This window comes from Spermophilus citellus (assembly GCF_964194105.1).
Source record: "Spermophilus citellus genome assembly, chromosome: 13".
NCBI classification, from domain to species: domain Eukaryota; kingdom Metazoa; phylum Chordata; class Mammalia; order Rodentia; family Sciuridae; genus Spermophilus; species Spermophilus citellus.
The window spans coordinates 41290747-41311475 of NC_138193.1; the positions used below are offsets into that span (position 1 = coordinate 41290747).

General features: G+C 31.2%; 1 long non-coding RNA gene across 1 annotated transcript in view; it reads left to right on the top strand.

The window, feature by feature from the left end:
- Window positions 1-20729, top strand: part of LOC308632538 — a 418630-nt gene that overhangs the window by 302549 nt on the left and 95352 nt on the right. The gene's annotated exons all lie outside the window — the stretch shown is intronic.

Below are 20729 nucleotides of genomic sequence, written 5' to 3' on the forward strand. Positions count from 1 at the left end.
TATTTTTTTCATTAATTTTCCTTTAGTTATACATGACAGTAGAATGTGTCTTCATATATCATACATTCATAAATTATAACAATCTATTCTTTTGGTGGTAAATTATGTGGAATTACACTGGTTGTATATTCATTTAAGAATATAAGAATGTAATTTCCAATTTATTCTACTGTTTTTAAGCACTTAAATAATTACAAAGTAATGACAAAATAAACATCAAGGATAAAAAAATAGAAAAAAGTAAATTATCACCATAAAAATGTATGAGCTACGCATTAAGGCATATTTTAATAGTAGAAAAAAATATAAGAAATCAACAAAACTTGAAAACTATAGAAGTTTTTCCTCATCACTAATTTCAATATCAATAAACAATTTGGAAAAAAAAAACTAATCAAAACACAATATGACCAACAAGATTAAACTTAAAAATATGTTAACTATGTCAGATTTAAATCTACAAAAATTCTCTTTAGATTTAAGATCACAAAAAGATTAAAAACAAAAGGATAAAACAAATATTACATTCAAAATTGTTGATAATATTTATATAAATAAGAGACAAAGTAGAATATTATATAAAAATAAACATGCCAAATCCTTAGAATACAATCATATGGAATATATATGTAACTCAAATAATGTTTTTCATCTACAGAAAGAAAAGACAAAATTCAACATCATAGAAAGCAAAAATGTAATAATAGGAGACATCAATCCCCAATTAATGCAAAGAATAAAAAATAGAATTGCATTATTACCCAAGGAATAAAAAAAAAAAAACCTTCAAATAACATTAAAAACCATTTTGGTTTACAGAGGCAATATTCTCTGTAGTCTCTGGAATATTATTCCAAAGAAATCAGGTTAAACACACAAAACAAATGTTAACAGATATTACAATATTGAAGTTGCATTCTAACATAACATAATAAGACAGAAATCAAAAGCAAAAGTGATATTTAAAATTTATGAATATGAGTTTAAAGCCAAATTCAGCAATTAAGCAAGGCCCTAAGCAACTTATCTAGACATTGTAACAAAATTATATATAAAACAGCTGCCAGCCAGGCATGATAACACACACTTTTAATTCAAGAAGCTTGGGAGTCTGAGACAGCAGGATTGTGAGCTCAAATCCAGCCTCATCAAAACAAGGTGGTAAGCAACTGAAGGAGACCATGTTTCTAAATAAAATACAAAATGGGGCTTGGGATGTAGCTCAGTGGGCAAGTGCCCCTAAGGTCAATCCCCAGTACCCTTCCCAAAAAAGGGGTGTAGATGTGGCTCAGAGGATAAACACCTCTGTTACAGAAAAAAAGCCTAAAGCACCCAAAAAAAGCCTAAAGCACCTAAATCTATGAAGTCCATGTAATACCAATCAAAAAATCAATATTATTTTTGCATGTACAAAATAAGTTATTTGAACAATTCTATGGAATATCCTGGGTACATACATAACTACACATATTAAAATTAAAAAAAAAATGCTTCCCTATATAAATACAATAAAAGTTACAATATTCAATAGAGCATTTTAACTTGAGGTTAAATGAGGAAGACATGAGTAATAAAACTAAAAGCACATCAATTAGCCCTCAACTTGATGGTCAAATCAAAATATATTTACAGATCTACTCTCATTAAAACAACATTCAATAGAGACCAATGTGGCAAACCAATCAAATTACATTTCACATGACTACATGTAGGCGATTTGGAATGAAATATGAAAAGTTTTAAAATTTTACAAAGATAAGAAATTGTATAATATTTACAATGATCAACTTTTAAAATAGTATATTAAGTGAAATAGTAATACCAATAAAAAAAATACCAGGTAACTCTATGTATGTATTTACTGTAGCCAAATATAGACACCAAAAAGAATGGCATCAGGGATGAAAAGGTGAGACAAAGGATCACTTGTTTGGAGGAAAAACAAACTTACTTTTTATGTGATACACACATTCTAGAAAAAAAATCTTACAAAACAATTTATATGAATACTACTGAGCAGTAAATTCAAAATATGTAAGACAGTAAGTTCAGGAAAGTTATACAGTATACAGTTTTTATCAAAATTAAAAATTTGACAAATACATAAAAGATAAACAGAATTGGAAACATCTTTATGGTACCTTAAAAATACTAAAGTCTTACTACTAGACAAAAGAACAGATTCATATATAGAGAGATAATGAATATGCCATTAATTCTAGCAACTTGGAAGAAAGGCTGAGGCATGGAAATAGAATTTCAGCTTCAGCCACTTAACAAAAGTCTATTGTAAACTAAAAGTCAAAAGGGCATGACGATGTAGCTCAGTATTATAAGAGTTCAATCCACTGTGTGTGTGTGTGTGTGTGTGTGTGTGTATAAATATATTAACTTAAATACATTATATGATTAAGCACAAGAACTGAGTATAAAGAATCAATGTACTATATAAAATCATATATAAAAAGGGTTAATATTTATACATGTAAAAAAAATCATAGAAAACTTGATTGAAAATTGCAACATGGTTCACGTGCAGTTTAACTTCAACTAATGTTTTCCTAAAGTGACAAATCATGATAATTTCTGTTCAATTATAACATATAGATATAGAAATAAAAACAATATCACGGATGTGAGAAAACCTAATGAACAACACTGGAGCTCTCTATAGAGTGAAACTCAAAAAAAAAAAAAAAAGAATTAGAAAAATGTAACCCACAAAATTCTGGATAATTGTATTACAATGAGAATTGAACAACAGCAGAGGAGGTAGAGAGGGAAGATAGGAGGGGAGGGGAGGGGAGGGGGGATAGTAGGGGATAGGAAAGGTAGCAGAATACAACAGTCACTAATATGCCATTATGTAAAAATGTGAATATGTAACAGATGTGATTCTGCAATCTGTAGTTGGGGTAAAAATGGAGTTCAAAACCCAATTGAGTCAAATGTATGAAAGATGATATATCATGAGCTCTGTAATGTTTTGAACAATCAATAAAAAAATATTTCTTTTGACTTTTTTTGTAGTGATAGGTGGACAGAATGCATTTATTATATCTGTTTATTTTTATGTAGTCCTAAGGAACAAGCACAGTACCGCACACATGTGAGGAAAGCCCTCTGCCACTAAACTACAGCCCCAGCCCTGAAAATTCTTCTTTAAACCAGATTGATCAGCTATACTTACATAACCATTAGGAGCAGGTATTATGAAATACTGCTATTTATTACATGGCAGAAAAATAATAATAAAATACATGTGCAATGTCAAGCTGCTATGTCAATTCCCTGCTTGAAAATGCTCTTCACTAGACTGTTATCAGCCTCAAATATGATCTCTGGCACACAGCTCCTGGGAATAAAAGAACTCTCTTTATAGATAAGCACAATGTTTCACTGAGCCTAAAACTGTCTACATAACAGTAAGTTTATACAATGGACTTTCTTGAGAGCTACACAAAACTCCTAACATTGCACATTACAACTTAGTATATAACTGAGGAATAAGGTGCATAATGTTGCTAAGTTGGTAACCTGCCTAGTAATAAAATGAACAATATGTAGTAGTGATGCCAATGAACTAAATTAACCTATTGATATGAGGCAGCTTGGCCTTCTTGCCATTATCCCACCTTTCCTGCCTCTTGACTCTGTCTTTTTTTAAACAATGCTTTGTGTATTTGAATGTAGAGAGATCACTGGAGAACAAAAAGGAGCTTAAATAATTCATATGCATGATAAACATAGAGCATGCAATGCTCTTTAATTATTGCATCAGAAATAAACCTAGGCTTGAAAAAATTATTTTTTGTGTCAGATTTTAGCTTATCAATTAACATTTTTAAAAGTGAATTCCTCTTTGACATTTGAACCTCTTATCTGTATTCTTTGCTTCATTGATTTCTACCCACTTTGATATATGTCTGCTGTCAATTTTCTCTTCAAATTCCAAGGTTATTTCTTTGGGGGAAAGAAAGGTGACCAAGGGTAACTTACATACAGCAAGATGCTTTTGATGGAAAATGGAGTATGTCACATTTTGTTATTTTCTTGATAACTACAGAAGGCTTTTTAATATTTTCCTCCACAGAAAAAAATAAAGAGAAAACACCCTTAAGATTCTACACAATTATTTTCCAAATCATTTTTTCAGACAAAAACACTAAAAAACTTTGAAACCATTTTTATTCTCTACATTGTGAGCACTAATTAGAAATGATGTTAAAGATAAAGAAAAATGTTTAACACTTTATTTTCTACAAAAACAAATGCCCAATCTTTGTCCTAAAAAACAAGAAACTAAAACTTTTTCATGCAAAATAGAAGCTGACATAAGATACACTATACAGTTAAAAAATTAAATATTGGTTTTGAATTAGAAGTTCTGAATAAAATTTAGGCTCACCAATAAAGAGTAGGTGTCTACAGATCTCTAACATCACATCTCCATATAAAGTCTGCTGAGAAGGGTCCAGGCATTTCCATTCCTCTTCTGAAAAATCAATGACCACATCCCTTAATGTCAATGGTTCCTGAAGTAAAAATGAATAAATACACATCACATAAACCATATGATTCATGACACAGTATTTAACTTCACAAAAATTTTAATGAGTTAAAAGAGGTGGTTTTCACATATGGTAGTGATGTCAACCGTTCAATAAGATACTTTTTTTATGGTGCTGGGGATTGAACCCAGGGCCTTGTGCATGAAAGGGAAGCACTCTACCAACTGAGCTATAACCCCAGTGCCAATAATTTTTTATAAGCAGTAAAATTGGTGGACAAATTTGGTATAATGAAACCCAGGGAGCAGCGCATAAGAAGCAAAACACTGAAGCAAAAAAATGGAAAAAATCCAACATAATTCCAAAGGATAAATAATAGTTGCAACTAGTTATTGAATATTCAAAAGAAGCACAACAAACAAAGCAATGATACTTGAGACATACATAGAAAAAAAATATAATAACTATACTTATACAACAGTGGTCACCTTAGCGTGTTGAAGACATAAGAGATCATTAAAGACACACCAAAACTTTCAACAGTCCACATATTTATTTGAATGGTTATCTCCAAAGTTGTCTATCTTCTCATTATTTAAACATACCATAAATCTATACTATATTTAAAAAAATATTTTTACTTCTGCAGACCACAATATCACAACTCACTTAGAAAACAATAAAATTTTTAACTATCAAACTATTACAAAACACTTAGGTACTTGGGTCAACTTGAACTACATGGAACAAAGTTATATAACAAAAAATAAAAATAAAAAAAAAACACATTAAGTGAACAGACTGTTAATCTCTCAGTTCATAAGGAAACTGACACATCAGGTTTAACATTCCCAGATTTGTAAAACCACTCTCACTGTGAAACTGTATCCTCACCTGGCTCATTTCAAAGTAGAAAGTGAGAGAATACTAAGCAGTTAAGAACAAAAATTCTGAAAGGTTCTGGCACCCTAAATGCCTCCCTGACTACATAGAAATACATCTTTTTCCAGGGTCTCACTTATCACTAGTGAACCAACACATACATGAAGTTAGTTTAACATTCTGTGTGATGTCTTTCTTCTGAAGCAGCATTATTTTTTTTAATTAGAGATTTAACCCAGGAGCTCTCTACCCCTGAAATGCATATCAAGAAGTTTTTATTTTTTTTTAATTGTGATAAATGGGCTTACAAAGTTGCTTAGAGTCTCTATATTACTGAGATTGGACTCAACTTTACTTTCTTCCTATCTCATTTTTCCACATCACTGTGATTACAGGTGTGTGCCACGACTCCTGACTCTGCAACCACTTTTGATACCAAATGTGTGAACAACAACCAATATTTCAACAATTAGTAGTCTCATAATTCAATTCTGATAACATCTAGTACATATCCCACAAGGCTGGTGTTATTCCTATAAAATTTTTCTAAATGAAGTGCCAGTTTCAAGTCCCAGAAGAGAATAATGTTTATATTTATGATTCATTTCCTATAAATTAGGGGTCTCTACATCTACAAAAACAAGTTGCTTATTCTGATAAAAAAGAACACACTTATATATACCCACTTCTTATAAATTATATAAATAGGGAAGTTGACAATTGAAACCTTGCATAGAATATAAAAAATGACAGAGGAAAATGGGACACCTTATAGGCCATTTTAGGAAATAACTGGTTCAAGATATTACCTCCAATTTTTCTGTTCTACTACAGAAGAGCTCCCTTTCCAATATGATTTAGAAGATCCTCACTATTTTAAATATGATGGTTTAGAAACTCAATCAGAATATTCACATTGTTGTCCATAAAAAAAAATTAATTGAACACTTTTATATTCAGGGGTAAGAACAAAATATTTGTTTTTTCAAAAAAGTGAAACTTAAGTCTCTCCTTTATGTGAAACCCTTAGAATATTAAGCCATCTCATGTCAGCCCAAAACAAATACACACAATTTTCTTAAAACTCCTAAGTATTTGTTGGCTTCAGGGTAAAGGAATCTTCATCTGGAATTTTGATTTATTTTTTGGTAAGGGGGCATTCTACAACTAATATATTCTAGGTGTTTTATTTATTTATGTATCTTTATTTATTTTTTATTTTTTGAGACAGTATCTCACTAAGTTGCTACACTAAGCTTCAGGTTTGATCTTTCTTTCTCAACCTCCAGGTTGTTGTGATTACTGGCATGGCCTAATGTGAGCAGAATTTTATGAATTTTCTAACCTCCTTTGGTCCATTTTACTTTCACCTTACTTATTTGCTATTTCTTCTATTAAAAAAAAAAAAAACCTTGACAGCCTAAGATTTTGGATGCATCCATATCTTATGTTTGATGAATTTGAAGTATTGCAATGTAGATTTAGAAAAAGAAAAGCTGCTTATTGCCTATCTCTGAATTTTTCTAACCTGACATTCTAGAAATAGCTCCACAGCAAGAAAAATTATAGCCATAGATACAACTAAGATCTTACTTAACCTTCAATGATGTTCTTTTACAGGCTCAAAAAATTACCTTAGTTTGAATACGATTTGATTTGAAATTTAACTCTATCTTTTCTCTTTGGAAACTTTTTTTAAACCTTTCAAATATTAGTGACAAATTACATTTTATATGTAATAAAAATATTAGAATAAGTGAGAGATGCTCAATCCATATAAAATTTACTTAAATATTTAGTTACCACCCCAAACATGAAGCACTACATTATGTCTTCCAATTATCATATAGAGAGTTTTTCCTTGAAGACATCTGCACAAACACAGTAGGATTTTTTTTTTCTAAATCCTTGCTACAGTTTATTCTCCTTTCAAATTTTGGCACATTATAAAAAAATCTTCCCTAGGTGAGTAAGAAAACGGAAGTCAAAAATCATATTTGCCTTTCTTTTCAGTTACAAAATCAATGTATCTGAGCAGCAATGTATTTCTGTGGAGCTGAACCTAACATTTGGGGAAAATAATATTAATATTCCAATATCTGATGTTTACATGAATCCTATAAAAGATATCTCTATAATCTCTAGAGTATCTAGAGTATTCATCTAGTCAAACAAGGTGCCCCATTCCCTGACCACAAGGTACTCTGTATGAAAAGAGGATTACACCCAGGTTGGTATTCTCTAGGTAATTCAACATGGGAGCTGTGGGCACCTTGGTTAGCTTCATGTAATTTTTACACCATGGCCACTCAAAGACATGGCAGACACTTAAGAGACATCATACTCTAAAGTTTCTTAAGGGGACCCCAAACTTTCTATCTATGCTCATGAAAGACAAATAAACAAAAGGTTCAAAGATGTTTTTAATTTTAATACTAAAGATTAAACTCAGCAGTGTCTACACACTGAGCAATTTCCACCTTCCCTTTTTATTTTTTATTCTCAATATATTGATCCTCTTGCTTCAGCCTACTAAAATGCTGAGACTATGAACATGCATCTTCACACACAGAATTAGGTACAAATACTTTTTAAAGTGTTTCATGTTATAACTCCATGTTCCTCTCATGTAAAAGCACAACCATACACATGCACATACACACTCATTCACTTTTAAAAATTCCATCCAAAACCAAGGAAAAGATGAATTAAAACTATGTGCTATTTGAAATGTTCCAGGGAACCATACTTCATAATATAGTGAATTAGCTGAGAAAAGATGACATTTAGGAAAATCACGCTTACCACACATTTGGAAAATGCACTTTAAAAAGTGGGTGCCACCTGGTAAGGAAAGAGAAACTGAAAATTCCTTGGACCACAGCTCCTCCCAAATATGAATTATTTACATGAGTCAAAATTCTCATGTCCTGATCCTGTCTATAACATCCACTCTAAAGGGGTGTAGGCAAGAAAACACAGAGTTACTTTCAGGCCAGGAAGAGGTCACCAATCTGGAACAGGACAAAAAAGTAGAATCCTCACAGTCAACCCCATTCTTAGGGGCAGAGGTGGCAGTATATTGAGCTTTATCAAATTTATAGTAGAGTTAAAAGATTTAAAAGGTGACGTCAGGAAAGCCTAGGTTCTCACAATTAGTTCGGACTACTTTTACTCAACCCCTTTTTTCTGCTTCATAATGTCGAGCCCTGCAGACTTATCATTTTTAAAATACTTGAGGGCCTGTGGTGGTGGCTCTGGTAGACTGCTTGCCTAGCATGCATGTGGCAATGGGTTCGATTCTCGACCCCACATAAAAACAAACTAATGTATCCACCTACAACTAAAGATACATAAATAAATAAATATTTAAAAAAAAATACCCTGAGAGTCAGAGGGAAAAGGCTTGTGACAGAGCCACCCAGGCATCACAAAACCTGGAGATGGATCAAGAGATCTGCCTGAGACAGAGATGAATTTTCTCCCAGATTTTGAAGTCTACCCTCTATTCTTTGGTTGTTGCTCTGATTCAATAATTATTACCCCAATCACTTCTGATTGAATAATTTTTACCTGAATGGAGAAAATAACATCAGACTCCTCTGCCTCTGAGTGCCAGGTGAAACTATTTCAACTAAGGCTTTAGGACCCCAAAATAATGAACTATTAATTATATTCCCTCTCAGAGCCTTTTATGTACTAGAAGACCTGGCCATAGAATGGGACATAAATATTTAATGTTGAATATAATGTCATATAAATTATCAGGAACAATAATGCCAATGATAGATTGACAAATGCAAATAATATAGTGAGAATTACTTTACATATTTGGGTTTCAAAACCTTTATACTCTGGCTGAATGAGGCTTGTTTGGTTGTTTGGTTGGTTGGTTCCAGGGATAGACCCAGTGATGCATCACTGGGGATCATCTCCAGTTGTTTTCATTTTTTTTTTTGCCAAAATCTCACTAAGTCTTTGAGGCTGACCCTAAGCTTGTGATTAACTTTCTTTAGTTTTCTGAATCACCAGCATTACAGGTATGCAACAATACACTCATCTCTTGTTCAGGAATTTTGATGCAGCTAGAATTTAGAAAAAGTAGATAATCTTCTATAGCATCATGCATAGTTTAAAAAATAAAATGATAAATATGTATAACTGAGCTTTTAGATGTCATAAGTAAAACAAATAAATAATTATAATAATAAATAAATATCTATAAATTCTTATAATTTATGTTACAACAAATAATTTGTACTATACAATAATTTAAGATAAAATAATTTAAAATTTTATTACATAAAATTATGATTATAATTTCTAGGAAAATTATTTATATTTTAACCCAATATTATTCATAATTTTATTATTCTAATAGAGAAACAATGAAAATTGTTAGCTAACTACATGTGTTTTTCATTAAACTTTCAAATCTCACACTTCTTTCCACTTCTAATACTTCTCAAGGTAGATCGGCCATATTCCAAGAACTCATTAGCCACATATGGCAAATGGCTGTGACATCAAAAGTATATATTAAGTGCTGTGGTTTCCTACACTGCAAAAAATTGAATGACTGAAACCCTCCTTTCTTATCAGAGTTGAGAAAACATGTTTTCCTTAACAATATTTCTCCTTTAAACCAAATGAGAAAGAAATAATATTTTTAGACCCAGGAGGCTGCTATGAGAGTTGCCTAATGCCGGCCATTCTTTCAAACTTATAACTGTTATAGTAACTTTTCATATATTAAAGAGCAAACAACTGATGATGCAAATCCAGGGGGAAGTGTCCTCATATATCTTCATGTCTGTATATACTTTTTAGTTGTGAACAAAAAGATTATATATTTTTTAATTTTTCCATTGGGCCTTCATCCTAGTGATCCAGCTATGGTTGTCTGGCTTGTCTTTTGTTGTAGAGCATGCTGTGAGTTAAAGTACTAATAACATTTTCATGTCTATATGCATTCTGGCATTACTCAAAATTATTTTACAGATCTTTTAACATTAAATCAAGAAAAATAAATTCAGTGCTTCTTCCATGCCTAAATCTATGCAGTTAATTTGAAATTATTATGTTTTGAATTCTGGCTTCCTGTTTCTATTAAATGTATTTTAAGCTATCAAGTATTACAAACTACCAGAAAACTTACTAATTCATGATTCAAATGAACAGTTTTTGAGTAAGCCAAAATTATATTGACTTATCTGAGCTATTCTGATTTCAGCAGAAATTTTACATGTGTATGCTCCACTATTTGACATGGTTACCCTGTTCCTGGAAGAGAGATGACTGTCCATTTTGGTCTTTTCATTCTCATCCACATGGTCTCTTCTCCTTTATAATCCTAATATGAGCTTCTTCTTCTTCTTCTTAAGATGATGAAGTTTACAAAGATAAAAACTAGAAGAATTCAACATACTTTAGGTCTAAGCACAATACCAGTAGGTTTCTATATTTACCCTCTTCTACTGGATGTAATATAATAGCCATACTTTTTATTCACATATTGGCAAAGATATACTACCTCTTGATAAGGAGAGCTATAACAGAGAATTGCCAATTTGCTGGGATACAGGGAAGTATATGGAACTGGAGATATTTTGCATTATATGCTCTTTTTTTCTTTTCTTTTAGATAATATTTGTATGTCTATTGTAAATTAATACAATTTTACAATACCACAGGTAGTAAGAGGCTATTCAGGTTTTGAACTCAGAATCACAACTGTCTGTCTCAAAAACTCAAAGATTTTTCTAGATTATATAATCATGCTACATTTCTATGGCTCTTAATATAGTTCAATTGATAATGCTTGCCTTGAATGCAAAAGACCCTGGGATAAATTCCTAGCACCAAAAAAAAACAAAAAACAAAAAAATAAGTAAAACTTTTCGAGGATTCTATGAACTAAAAAATTACACCTCTGCTATAGAAGCACATTTTTTAGCTTCATATCTTTAACTACTTTTTACTATTCAAATACTTTCAAGAACACTCAAGTATTTTTTTTAATAGGGTATAATTTGGGTAAATCAATTTGGACTATGCTTTGAAAATTAAGCTAAATGATTCATTTTTATTTCTCACCATGAGATAATAGTAAAAATGTGCATAACATATAGTATATATTCAATGTAGTTTATTTATTTATTTTTTTTATTTTTTGGTATTCATAGTCTATTGTAATTTTGAACCTAGTCTAAACCTAGACATTCTTTTTATGAAATAGTTTCTTGATATGAAAGCAAGGGAACAAGATAGATCTACTGAAAAAATACTTCCTCACCAAACAGTTTGTGTAAATACCTGAAAATTTAAGAAAATCATCCTTTTATTTTTTTCAACATGGCAAATCTGTTTACTATAAACCCCCACATGAAAGGGTGAAGTGGACAAATCCACACAGCACACAAGGAAAACACAGAGACTTAAAGCATTTTCAACTGGAAACCAGTGGTTTCCAATTCTGTCTTAAGTGTACAGGCACTTGAAGGGCTCTTTAATTTTAAAAAGAAAAAAAATGCATTAAAATAATGTAATCCATAACCCTGGATTTCATATGCCTGGAGAAAAACCCAGAAAGATTGGAAAAAAATTACCATGTATCGTAAAACTAAAAAACACTACTTAAATTAACATCTTTTAAAAAATGAGTTGCAAAGACACATAAGATATATGCTCATGAATTTAGCTAAACAAGTTTTCAGTTTTTTGTTTTGTTTTGTTTTTAGCTATGAAAAGTACTTGTGATAATCAACTAACAAATAGAAAAAAAAATCATATTTTAAATAAAAATTCTGGAGATTCTTGTTGATATGGTACTGGTATTACAGCTTTATGTTTGAAGTGAGTAAGCACATTACGGCAGGAACACATGGCATAAAATTGCACCAGGTGTCAACAATTTGTTCCAAATACATACTCTACAAAGAACTAAACAATTCCCAATAGGCGTTACCTTCTAATGTTTTGACTAAATAAAACCACCTTAGGAACAGACCTCTAATACATGGACCATTATGAGGCAGTTATTTAAACCACAGAACCTGTATTGTATTATTGATGTCCTTTGCATACACTGATCTTTGATAGTCATTTTTGCCCAATCAACTCAGTTAAAAATTACTGGTAATTCACCAGGCACAGGACACAGTTATAAGTGTCTTGATCATGAAACACATCATTTTATCAACGAATTTAATAGGAGACAATTATTAAAGAAAATTTCTTAAGCCATGGGTTGTATTGCATGCCAATAATCCTACAATGAAGGTGTCTGGTACTGCTGGATTGCAAGTTCAATGACAGGCTTGGGAACATAGCAAGGTGTCATTTATGGATGCACTTCAAATTGTTCATTTAAACATTCAAGAACATTTGAGTTATCTCTTATGTTGGACCATTAGGACTAGTGGGGCCATCAATAATTTTAAATAAATAATTATTCCATTCTGCTTATTCTTTCCTAGTATTTCAATGACACTATATTTTATTTTTACTGGTTGCTATGAAAATCATAATTTCCATCTATCATTTCAACTTAATTAGAGTCAATATTATATCTGTTTACTAAATACAAACTAAAAACCTTACCACAGACTGTTTAATTTTCTTGAACCCTTTGTGCAATTACTATAAATATTAATGTATACATTGTATATCCCAAAATACACCATATAATTTTTGTACAAAAAAATCATAGATTATTATAAAACAAAGAGAAACAAGTATCAATCATAAGACTAATAATGTATGCTATCCATGGTGGTACACACCTATAATTCCAGTGACTTGAAAGGATGAGGCAGGAAGATCACAAAGACAAATATTGCCTCTGTTACTTAGCAAGGCTCTAAGTCATTCAGCAAAACGCTATCTCTAATAAAAATATTAAAAAGGTGTGGGAGCTCGAGATACAGCTCAGTGCTTAAGTGTACCTAGGTTCAATCAATGGTACCAAAATAAAGATTTCTAATATATTATAAAACTTAGGCTATATGGTAAAACTAACAGGATATATTATTGTTTGTACTGATTGTTGTATGTTCTACAAGATACTTTGCTCTCAGCTTTCTAAAGTTTTTAGGAAAGTGAATTCAAGAATTCCAAAGTCACTAAACACTACACAATAAGGAGTATAGAGATCCTTTAATACCCCTGGTGAAAACTCTAAAACACATTAGAGATGAAAAACAGTTCTATTTAACCATTGTGAATTTAAGTCTTCACTCTCAAAATTGTATCTACACAATGAAAACACACTTTAGATAACATTCAGCCAGAAATTCACCACATAATACACATTAATCAGAAGCCCAAGTGCATATGCTTTGTTGACTTTTTCATTTTCTCTAAAGTATCCTATTTTTACACACTTCATTTATGAGGACCTTGAAAATATCTACTTTTTAAGTTTTGTCATTACTCATTTGAGGAAAGAACAAAATTAATATAGCAAGAGATAAAAAGATCTTACTTTCACCATATTAAAAACATTGGTGAGCATCTCACAAACCTAAAATTCAGAAACAAACAAACAACAACAACACACACACAAAAAAACAAGACCACTAAAGAGACACAAATACATCCACTCAGAGAAAGAAGTGAAAGAAACATGAAACAGTAAATTTCCTGTTCTCAATTAAGTAGATGACAGAAGCAATAAAGAATTCCTCCAATCTTTAAAAATAAAAACAAATATTTTCAGAAAGTTTGTCAGAATCAGCCCTACACATGAACACTGCAAAATATAAAATATATTCAAAAGTATTTTATAACAAAATACTTTATAAAGAATAAGTAATGAGAATTTATATAAAACATAGAATACTTCCTAAAGTCACATCTACAGTAAGCAGAAGTTAAGAAATTAAAGGAAAAAGTTTAAATACTGAAAAATTTGAAGAATTTGCTTTACCAAGCTGTTGTTTCTGTTTCTGAAAATATGATTGGCAGCTTTCAATTATAATTTGCAAATATATGCACAACCTGAACAACAACTATTTATATTTGATACTTACCACTTTAGCATCATTCTGTTTGGTCACATCATCAATTAAACTTGCAAAAAATCCCTAGATTCTCATTGCTACCAAAGGAAATAATCACAAATATAACAGTGTAAAATAACAGAAATTCATTCTTTTATAGACATGGATGTTTTTATTATCACAACAGAGGATTAATATCAAAGTATTAGCAAAGCCACACTCTTTCCACAAACTCTGGAAGAGAATCATTTTAGCTTCTAATGGCTATTGGTCTCTTTTCTGTGGTTACATGTTTCCCTTCTTTTTGTAGTGATGCAGCCTTCAAAAGAGTAAAGAGAGACAAACTCTCTGTATCTATATCTATCTATCTATCTATCTATCTATCTATCTATCTATCTATCTAAACATTCGTAACCACAGAAAAGAGACCAGTAGCCATTAGAAGCTAAAATGATTTTAGATAGATAGATATACATATGGATAGATATAGATAACAGAGTGTGAGAGAGAGCACATGGTGCTGTCACAGTAAGTTATGACATCCAAACTTCATAGAATCTGAGAACTGTAGAAATATAGAATGCAGATGCTGCATTGAGTTATTTTATTCTTGCAGAGAATAATTGAAAGAATCACACAAAAGGATATTTTATGCACAGTGGATGGAAAAAGACGGAACACAGAGCCAGGAGAATGTAGCAAAAACAGGTTAATTATGCACAAAAGTGAGTGTAATGGATGAAAAATGTGACATTATACACTGTCTCTAGATGCAGAGCAGAGGACAACACCATGTCCAGAGTGCCGGTCTTATTTGTTTTTTCTTGGAACCCTGGAAACTCTCTCAATCCCATGGGGCATTGGATTATTCCAACTAATACTCTATTCATACTTTCTGCCTGTCCTTGATCATCCTCTTACAATAAGCATGCATGATACATATTTGAAAACTGGTAAAGGAGAAACTACATCAGTGAGCTCTTTTACTTAATTTTTAAAAACTTTCCCTGTATATTTCCATGGATTTATGAACCTAAAGGGCATTTTTTAATATTTTAGAATGAGGAACACTCAGTGATCAAAGCTAAAATATAAATTGGGAGAAAATACTTGCAAAGTACATATGTAGCAAAAAAATGATATGACAGAATGAAAGTGGAGTTATATTTGTGAAAAAAAGACATACCAAAAGAGTATGTTACAGGAAAAAAAAAAATTTCTAAATCCACTTAATGGAAGAAGAAATATTCAACCATCACATAAATTTTCAAAAAAAGAGTATAAATCACTACAACTGAGACAAGTTAACACTAAAGCAAATTCACTATTGCACACCAATCAGGAAGGAAAACATGAAAAAGAAGGAGAAAAAAAGATTGAAATTACAAGCATGCTAATTTATTAGAATTGTCAAATCCTTTTCTTTGCCATGCAAATATTTAGAGCCTTGTGGAAAAATTGATTTGGTACTGCCTAAATAGGTAAACATTAATGAGTCATCAGTTCTTTTAAGGTGATTAGAATTGAGTACAGATAACAGTTTTTTAAAAGGCAAGTTTTTCCAAAAGTGATGGAGTCTAGCCATGCAATAGTATATTTAAATTAAGCCTTTTATATAGGATAATATTAATGTATGAATTATATGCATACTTATTGTTAATTATTGGAAACCATATAATGGGCAATAACTTTTTTATATTTAACTTTTCTGATCTATTTTCTAAAAAGGCAGTTAGAGCTCTCAACTGGGAAGTAACCCCCTAATGTCCAATACAAATAGTGTTAGGCACAGGTGTAGTTTTTAAGTATTTTGATATATACAATTAAAAAAGACATAGTTGAAATTTATTTTAATCACAAAACTGAATATATCAAGAGTAGTATTATTATGTGACAAATATATAATTACTAATAAAGAAGATATATGTATTTAGAACTAAATTCTCACAACTCCCTCTATTTTAAGGCTCTAGAACATCTTAATTCATAGTGGTTACATTCAGTTTTGAGAATATGGCTACTCTGGCCTTGGCGAATCAAAGAGCCTGAACCCCTTCATTCTATGCAAGAGGTGGGAGAATACACTTTTTAATCAATGTTTTTCCACAAAACCAAATAGCAAAAGTGGCACTACCCTCAGAAAGAGAAGGAAGACAAAACAGACAGGGTCCAAAAGAGAATGATGTTATTTCAATTTGATGCTGAACACAAACTTATTCCCATTTCAGATGTCAGACAGCATAAAAGAGAAGAGAGAGTTCCAAGAGTTGGATGTCTCATTTTGGTATATCTTTTCACAGCCTTGACTCTAAAACTTAAATATATTAAAGACAAACATCTTATTTTGCAATTTAGCCTTTCACCTAATGCCTAGGATGTGATAATGTTTCCTCATTTGATATGAAGTACTGTGAGAGTTTTAGCATCAATGTGATGTATACATGTCTGCATAAGCTAATAGCACCTCAATAATGGTCTGGACTTAAATTAGGGAAAAAGAAAAACAGTACCAATAAGGCAACTGCTGTTTTCCACCGAATTTTCTCAAAGTATGACAGAATCCTGGTTTCCAATTATAATTGATAGATGAGTCAGCCTAGAGATTATTAGATGATGATTGGTCTTCAATTAATTCATGCTGGCCTTATCTGTTTTTTTTTCATGGTAGAAACAGTTAGCTGATGACTGCTTAACTTCAGAGGGTAAGTTATCATCCTCACCAGAAACACCTTAATTCTCTACTTTGATAATTCCTCCTCTAAAGTGGGCTTGTATTTTGTGCACAACAGGATTTGAAAAGCAAAATCAAAAGAAATAAAGACCTTTTGATTGTAGGTACCATACTATTCACTTTCATCTTTACTGGTTCCTATGAGCCACAATAAATTAAAAAAAAAAAAATGCCAGGCACAGCGGTGCATGACCCAAATCCAAGTGGCTTAGGAGACTGAGGCAGGAGGATTGTTAAAAAAAAGTTTAAACTGAGCCTCGGAAATGTCAAGGAACTAAGAAACTCAGTAAGACCCTGTCTAAAATAAAATACAAAACAGGGCTGGGGATGTGGCTCCGTAGCCAAGTGCTGCTGAGGTCAATCCCTAGTACTCCATACCCCCACAAAAAAGAAAAAGAAAAAAAAAAGAAGGAAGGAAGGAAGGAAGGAGAAAAGAAAGAAGGAAAGAAAGAAAAGAAAGAAGGAAGGAGATAGGGAGGAAAGAAAAGAAAAGAAAAAAAGAAAAGAAAAGAAAAGAAAAGAAAAGAAAAGAAAAGAAAAGAAAAGAAAAGAAATATTAGATCTTGGACTTGAAAACAGACTCTGCATTTTAACAGGTCAAGATAAAAAACACAATACCTAGTTTATAAGTACAGAAAAGAAGAAATAATTGCTTATATCATGCACTCTATAGCATACTACCCTATTTTATACATGAAGCTTATATAATGATTTGAAGAAAATAAATGTGTTCAAATATCCACAGCTATTAAGCAGACTAGGTAGAATTCAGAATCAACTATGCATTCCACTAGTCCACATACCACATGCAAATTCTCTTACTCTTTGAGGTTTTGAATAGAGACATACCAGAAAAACAGGATCTTTGTCCATATTATGTATATCACTGTTGGAAATAATATACTCAAGAGTGTTCTTCTGAAGTTTCTAGAAAGGACTTGGAATAATTTTGAGTAATGGCTGAAGTCTCAATTTAGAAAATCAAAAATCAACAATACATTTTCATGAAAATACTACAATGCATTCCACAGGAATGGTGATAAAATATTCTTTAGAAATTCTAGAAAGAATACTTCATCTGTTTCCCAAAAGTGCTAAAAATGAAAATTTGAAAACCCATAAAAGAGAGTGTACCAGAACCCAGTGCTTTTAAATAAGATACCAAAGAATGCACTAGAACTCTCTGATGAGATTACTATCTGGGTCTTTCTATATAAGAACATGAAGCTACATGGAACTTTTGTCAATACAAAATGATTTTTAAATGACATAAATTAGAAGTAAATTCCATGACTATGATATATATGCATTGATAGGATAACATCTTAAATTTAATTGCAAGAATTATTCTAAATATTTAATGGAAAGAAATATAAATATTAGTTTTAGTTAAAAAATATGAATACAAATTAATGGAAAATAAATAATAATTTAAATAAAAATCAATTCTACAACACACCTGATGTAAGTGAAGCCACCCCTGTCATAAGAGTGGATCCTGGTATAGAGATGAAAATTCAGTGTCAGCTATTAACTAAAGAGGCCACATTTATCCTAAAGTTTTTTGATTACTAACACTTCTGTTAATAAGTGAGAATAATTTTCAATAATACAGGTGAAAAATATTGCATCACTGTGAAATACTTAAACTAACCAAGAATGGTAGCACAAACCTAAAATTCCAGTGGCTCAAGAGGCTGAGATAGAAAAACAATAAGTTCAAAGATAGTATCAGGAACCTAGTGAGGCTCTAAACAACTTTGAGAAATTCTGTCTCTAAATAAAAATAAAAAGGTATAGGAATGTGGATCAGTGGTGCAGTGCCCCTGGGTTCAACCCCAGGTACAAAACAAAAAAAAAATTTTTTTTTTTTGAAGTATTGTGCTTCAATTTTTCTCACTAGTTGTTCTTGTTTATGTCTCATAAAATTAAGTAAAAATTATCTATTGTTACATAGTATATCTTATTGACATTGATATATCCTATCACCTTAAGCATTATAATTATTTGAATATTCAGGTAGTACATATATGTACAAGATCGGACAATACAACAATGAAAAAAAAACTGAAAGCCTATAAGTAAACTTCACACTTCCAGTCAATTTAATTTTGAAAATTTTGTTAGAAATATTAAATGGAGAATAAGTAGTCTATGCCTTAAGCAAGATTGATATAAATGCATATTTATGTTTCAAGTTATGTTATTGGATTTTAGATGACATTATGTACAATATTTAATATGAAATGTATGTTACACCAGAATATGAGTTAAAACTATAAAACTTAAGAAAAAAACAATTACATATTTCTAAATCAGATTTAACTGTGAAGTCTTAGTTATGCTTCCAATGTAAAAATAAGAAATAATAAATTGGACTTGAAAGAACTTCTGTACAAAAAATCACCTCAACATGAAAGTGAAGACATAATTATGAAGTTTTCCTTTTTGTTTTCAAAGAAGTATTTGTTCCAGTTTTTCACATTGGCTAGAGGGAAGTCAATACTCCTTATTAAGAAGCTGATTGAGCCCACAGCCTATACACACACACACACACACACACACACACACACACACACACACACACACACATATATAATTTATAGGATCTCACACTCCAGTGCCAAAATGCACCCTTCATAATTACCCCACAATAAGAGACTCAACCATTGAAAGATGTTATACATCCCAGAGACCCTCAAATTTTTCAAGCTGTTAAGTCAATGATAAGTCCTAAGATCTAGATGACTTCATAGCACTTGACATGTACAAATTTCTGACACAGTTCTAATTTGTTTTTGTGAGACTGTTGAATAAACCACTATGTGTTTATTTTCCGCAGCATTCTTTTGTTCCTTTTGCCTATCCAAATAGAACTATTTTACATTACATAAAAAAAAATTAACATTTGCAAAAAAATACTCTAAAATGGATCAATATGGAAAAGAAAAACAGGTCATTATGCAGAAAATTGAAAATCTCATTCCTCTTTGATATAAAAGTAAAATTACCTTGGTGATGTTTTGGTACAATAAAGAATTACTAGATGAACAAGCATTTACCTCTGAAATATACCAAAAGTAATTAGAAATGTGTTAAGACTGTCATTCATATAGGAATATTTATTGCTGGACTATTCATAAGAACCAAAATGTAAAATCAATGCAAGGTAAATAGATAAATGGAAACATGTAAATCCTTACAGTAGAATATTACTCAGCAATATTATCTTTCTGTTACTAGGAATTGAACTCTGGGCCTCACAGAGGCTAGAAAAGCACTCTACCTCTGAGCTGTTATCCCAGCAATATTGAACAAGTATGTTTCACAGGAGCACTAAATGTTACAATAAATGTGTACATGGAAACCTTAAGCTAATTGAAAGTAAGCAGAAAAACTGTAATGTGTTTAACAATTAATATTATATGTAATTTTCTGAGCAAGTAAATTCAAGAAGCAAAAACACATATTAGTCATTGCCAAGAGCTTTCTGAAAAAGAAAAAAGGAAAAAAAAAAAGAAAAGAAAAAACTGCTAGTGGGCACTAATTTCTTTTCATCTAAAATAGTTTCTGAAACTAAATTTTGGAATGGTATACATGTGA